The following is a 6,509-nucleotide window of genomic DNA, read 5'->3' on the forward strand; positions in this document are numbered from 1 at the left end:
CAAGGTAGACCTGCAGACGTCTGCAGGCCCTGGCGTCTCCCTCTATCCCTTATTCCCTGTTTCATTTTCCTTAATTCAGAAACAGTGTATTGTTATTTTCTTCAGACTTTGCATGTAGTAAATCTTAGACCGTCTGTGACACTATGACACCAGGTTCTGGGTGATTAAGGCTTAAGTAGTTGTAACAGATACAGATTTCAGAGATTGTATTGTTTTCTTCCGCTTAATCTAAATTTTCCGTTGTTTATACGTTATTGCTTTAAAAATTGTTAAAAGGAAATAAATGGATAATGAAGTAATTAGTTCAAGAAATTGGCTTGCCTAGCTCACATTAGTAGGCGCCATCACGACTCCCGAGGATGGAAAATTCGGGTCGTGACAGTGTTAGGCTTACCTAGTCTTAGAGACTATGTGCCATCACGACATCCTAAGGTAGAAAATTGGGGTCGTGACAGTGGGTATTTCCGTACGATTGATATGATGTTGGCACGATAAGTACTATTTCCGTGCGGTTTGAAATGAAATTAGTTTATTGGTTATTAATGTGTGAAAAGGAAAGAAGTTGGATTTCTGCTATGATTATTCATTCGTTAAGCACTTACATTCCCCTTTACTTTGGTTTCTGAAAAATGTTTGTTGTTTAGTATGATACCTTCTTGAATTCCTTTGGTAGTTATCTCTACATTTTCCCTTTGGGCCATTACTATTATAGCTATGTCGTTACCTTGTCTGTTATTTTTATACCTGTATTTTTACTTGATTTACTTATGCTACACGCCTCTTCGAATTCATGCCGCTACTTGTTATTAGCCCATACCGATTTCATGCCTCTAATTGTGACGTGATTTACTTGTTAAATCCCTTAACCTGCTACATGTCTTCACTCACTACATGCTTTTACTTACTACATATCTTCACTTACTATTTCTTTTACTTACCATATACTTTCACTTATTAAATGCCTGTACATGCTACATGCTTATACTTGCTATATGATTTCATATACTAAATGCCTTTATCTGATCCATGTTCCTACTTGACAAACATCTTTACTGTTTCATGTTCTACTCTCTTTTGCTTAACCGGACTAGGTGACTTTTAGATTGGTTGTGTGTTATGCATTGTGGAAGCCTTTTCATTTTATACGGTAGACTAGCTTTTAATATTGGACTGCTCTCTTACTTTTTTTGAGTTGTATTACCTAGTTGAATACCGTGTGTTTATTTTCTTAGTGTTACAATGTGAACTTTGTCCGTGTTTAGTTGTTGTTGCGGTTTCATATGATATTATTGATATTGGGATCGGGTTGCACGCTGTAACAGAGTTTATTGATATTGGGATCGGGTTGCATGCCACAATAGTGTTTTGTTGATCTTGGGATCGGGTTGCACACCGCAACAGTGTTAATTGAGATTGGGATCAAGTTGCACGCCGCAACTGTATTTGTTGGTGGTGTTTGGTTATGATCCTTGTGCATATTTCATGATTATTGTTCCCTGCGTAGAAATAGTTATGAGGTTATGTGTTATTTGCCATGTCTGTTTACTTGCTCCATAGCTTTCCAGTTGATATTCCTGCCATTATTCGACATATTTCTTACCTTATTTTTTCTGCTTATTATCTACACAGATACATATTAAGTGAGTATCTCTAACTTAAAACCTCTTCATTACTTCACCAAAGTTAGCCAAGATACTTACTAAGTACATGGGGTCGTTATACTCATACTACAATTCTGCACCTTGTGTGCGGATCTTGGGGTTGCGTAGCTGTGGAAGACGAAGCCCGGCATTGAAGACGTACCTGCGTTCCAGACTCAAGCTGCCTCTTGTTCATGGTAGTTTAGGACCTAAATTCTGTTTATGTATATTTCAACCAGATATTGTATTTATCCTTCATATTGACTTTGTAAGTCCTAATCATAGTGGCTCATGACTTCTACTACCAGCCCTTGGGGTAGTTATATTGTATTCGGTTGTAGTTTCTATTATATATATTATTAAATTCTCAATTTAATTGTAGCTTATATTGATTGGCTTACCTAGCGGGTTGGGTTAGGCCGCCTATTTCTTAAATGAAAATAAAGGACTTCCTTATCCTAAGGTTGTCACTGAATGAATCTGGACGACTTAATAAAATTTTGGATCGTGACAAATTCTCATCGATCTACTCCACAAACAAAAGTTGTCCCAGCCTGAAAGTTTCACTAGAATTAGCACAAATCCAAGCGTATTCGAAGGATGCACATACAACGGATGGGTATGATCGATTTTTGTATTCTCCATTGTCGAGCGATCTCGACAAAAAACAAAAAAAAAGAAGATAAAATAATGAAACAATTCGAATCAAAGCTGAAGCAACTGTAACACCAATATCTGTGGATGCCATGTCAAAGTTAGTCATGGAACTGAGAAATTTAGCTTAGGGAGCAAATATCTGAAGAGAAAATTAGATATTTTTCATTAAGAGAGCTCAGAAAATGAAACTAAGCTAACGATTGTGATGATATAGAGCTTACACCAACAAACTCACTAGCTATTGGATATACTAAATAATAAACAAGAACCCTAACTTATATTATTTAAAAATACACCCATATACTAATGCCTAGACTCCAATAGGAAATTATAAAGAATTCTGATTTTGTAAAAAGAAGAGGAAAGAAAGTTATGTATTTTTTATAAACTCAATTTTTACTTCCTTTAAGTCGTCGCATGTGTTGATTATGTAGATCTATCATTATAGATAAGAAGCTTTGAATATTTGTTGCAGATTTTACTAGAAATGCAATATGAGTGAATAATTAAAATGCAAAGAGTACGGAAAATGAGTGTTTCTTAACCATATCATAACTAGGTCGTTTTTATATCATTTTCTTTTGGGAAAATATAATCAATCTAATTGTAACGCCCAAATAATGATAATCCATTAATTAATTGTACAATTAAGTACACTTATTATGTCCCCTTACTCTTATCAAAAGGTGAGAGTGTCATTGAGATTAAAAAAAGAATGAAGAGTTAGAAATAGACTTTATGTAGCTTTAACTGTGCCTCTCAAAAATTAGTCAATGTCTGTTAATGACTGCTACTCCCTCCGTTCACTTTTACTTGGCACGTTTTGACTTTTCACGCCTTTTAAGAAATAATAAATAAAGTGCATAATTTACCATGCTATCTATATTAATTGATGCATATTTTATTAGATTTGAGAAAATGATTTGAAATGAGTAATAAATACTGTGGAAAAAAATATTTATCTTCTCTTGATATGCGTAAAGTGACAAGTAAAAATAAAAATCTATTTTTAGTATATATTCCAAGTAAAAGTGAACTGAGCGAGTATTTATTAAGATTAGTACTGCCAACTTGCCAAGTGACAACTTACAAGGTAAAGAAAGTACTTAAAAGAAATCGTTTATTTTGTGTGGCATTAAGTAGGGACTTTTTATTTATTACTCCCTCAATGTTTTTTTTTTTTTTTTACTGTTTTCACGTATATTAAAAAATTCATATTTTAGCATTATTTAACAATAAAATTGATCATACTAATATTAATCTGCTCTTAGAAATATAACAAATATCACTTGGCTCTACCAAAAAATCAATTAAAGTGGATCGGAGGGAGTATAATACTACGTGTATAAAATACAAAAGAAAGAGAACAAATGCCCTTGACAAACACCTTCATTGCAATAGACGTTAGCTTTTTGGTAAAACGACAAAATAGAAATAGACTTTATGTAATCTTTTAAGCCAGTGAAAGACTAGTCAAGGTCTGCTCATGGCTGCTACTATTAAGATTTTAAAAGTGACAAATAAGAGAGAGTATAAAAGACATTGTTTATTTTGTGTGGCATTAATTAGGATTTAGGAACATTTTAATTAATTATAATAATGCGTATAAAAGAAAGAGAATCAATGCCTTTGACAAACACCATTTGCAATAGACGTTAGCCTTTTGGTAGGAGGAGGAGTGGAAGTTTGAGATTTTATGTTATTTATTAATTTCAGCTAATATCTGAACAACATCCTTAAGTTAATGATATTTATTTCAGCTAATACAAATCAAATTTTATGTGTAATTTCCGTCTTGATAAAAAAATTCATAATTTGATTTCTATCAACTTATGTATACTAACGTTGTTTAAAAATTTACATTATCGGATAATTTACTTAGTCGGAACACATTGTATACCTTATTTTCAAGTAATTATTTTCACTTATTATTAATAATTTCATGCAGTTATCTTTTAGATGATCTGTAAACATCTTTAATATTATTAATGCATAGAAATTTAACTCTTTTCATAATTTTATTTTTCTACTAGATGAATTAGTCTATGTTGAATTACTTTAGAGAGAAAAAAAGGTTAATTGATGTTTAGAAAGCGAAAGTGATCTATTAAATTGGAATGAATAATATTATCCTCTTGAATTAATAGGATTATCTAAGATTTGTATAGTTTTCGTAGGCCAAACATAAACTTGATGGTTACAAATTTTGAAAACAAAAATCACATATATGTTATCACATGGAATTGATCTGAATTTTATATTACAATAATCTAATGACGAAAGAAAATCCCACTTGGTGGATTAGGAAAGAAACGAATATGCTCTGATTTTCTAAATAATATTAGAATTCTCCAACCTTTTGCTCCTACAATTGTTTGGAATTCATATAAAGAGATCTCACAGTACAGTACAGATTCTAGTTTGGTATTATTTGACTTCAATTAAATATACATTTTGATAGAGATGTGCTCTCCTCTTCAATTATTTTGGACGACTCTTATAATTCTTTATGGCAACATGGATGATCACCCCTTGGTTAATACTAACTAAATAGCTAATTAGGAGGGGAAACCAACCATATAAATTTAGAGAGGGACAAGTTATGAATATCTACTTCTTATGTAACACCCAAAATTGTTGATAAAATAAATGTTGTTAGTATTATTTATACTTGATAATGCAAAGTCAAAAATTTCTTTGTAGTTCCTTTTCCTTCTTTACTTCTTTGTCTTTTGTGAAAGATAAAATGTCCATCATTGATTGTGGAAAGTTTTTTTTTTCTCTTTATATTGAATTGCTCTTTGTCGGGCTTATAAAGAGCTAGTAAAAAAGAGTGGCCTCGTGCACATGAGAAATTGGTCTTGAAGGCAAAACGAGTCGATCCCCTCCCCTGCGCACGAGATGTATGCGAGGCCTCAATTTTGTAACGTTCCATTTATATCTTTGTAACTGCCATGCTTTAATTTTTGTAACAACTGTGGTTAATTTTTGTAACAACTCCATCTTTAATTTCTGCAACATCTACAGATCAATTTCTTCCCTGTAACTGTCCAACAACTTTTCCTATAAAAGGCAGTCTTCTTGTGAATTATCCAACAGAGAAAACACCTTCATCTTCTCTTCTTTCTGGGCAATTATTTCGTGCAAATTCCAAACTTCCAGCCACGAGTGCACATGTTTGGAGATGTTGTGGAACCTTGGGGAGCGACCAGTCTTAACTATTTACACCTAGTCGGGCCGAAATCGCTTTCAAGGCAGTGGCTTGCCACGACATAGTATTTTACGATAAGTTGTTATTGTTTCTTCTTCTTCTTGGTCAATATTTTCTACTCATTTTTCTTACAATTTTAAAGTGATTCTTACATATTGACTAATGGCTACCACTTTGAATAAAACACTTCTTGATCTGTCAAAGCTTGAGTCTTTAGATGGAAACAATTATAAGCATTGGTCCCAGAAACCTTTAAATTTTTTTGAACAATTAGAAGTTGATTACGTTCTGATTAATGAACCACCTGCCGATCTTGTTGCCGATAGTTCTAATACTACTATTGTTGTTGCTGATGATGCTGGTAAGAAGAAATTTGAAAAGGATACTAAAAGTGTTCGAGGGCATCTGCTTAACCATATGACTAACCCCCTTTTTGATTTGTTTATAAATTATAAATCTTCTAAAGTAATATGGGATAGTTTGGAGAAGAAATATGGTGCAGTTGACGCGGGAAAAAAGAAGTACGTGGTTGGAAGCGGATCAAGTTTCGGATGGTTGATGATAAGCCAATCATGGAGCAAGTTCACGAGTATAGAACTTGATTGCTGATATTCTGAATGAAGGCATGGAGATGTGTGAGATTCTTCAGAATAATGTTCTGCTTGAAAAGTTTCCACCTTCCTGGAGTGATTACGGGAATCAACAGAAACACAAGAAGAAAAACTTAACTCTTCAAGAACTGATCAGTCACATGAGGAATGAGGAAGCAAACAGTCTGAAAGATGAGGATAATGAACGGCTTAAGGATAAGATGAAATCTCTCTGTCTCTTAGTTCTTCTAAAGCTAACTTTGTGGAATCTTCTAGTACTTTTGTGAAAGACATGTTTAAAGAAAAATAGAAGAAAGTACATGTGAAGAAGCAGAATTACTTTAATAAGTCAGAGGGTCATATTCAAAAGTCGAAAGGACCTTGCTATGTCTGCGACAAAATTGGTCACAA

The sequence above is a fragment of the Nicotiana attenuata genome, unplaced genomic scaffold, assembly GCF_001879085.1.
Source record: "Nicotiana attenuata strain UT unplaced genomic scaffold, NIATTr2, whole genome shotgun sequence".
Lineage (NCBI taxonomy): Eukaryota > Viridiplantae > Streptophyta > Magnoliopsida > Solanales > Solanaceae > Nicotiana > Nicotiana attenuata.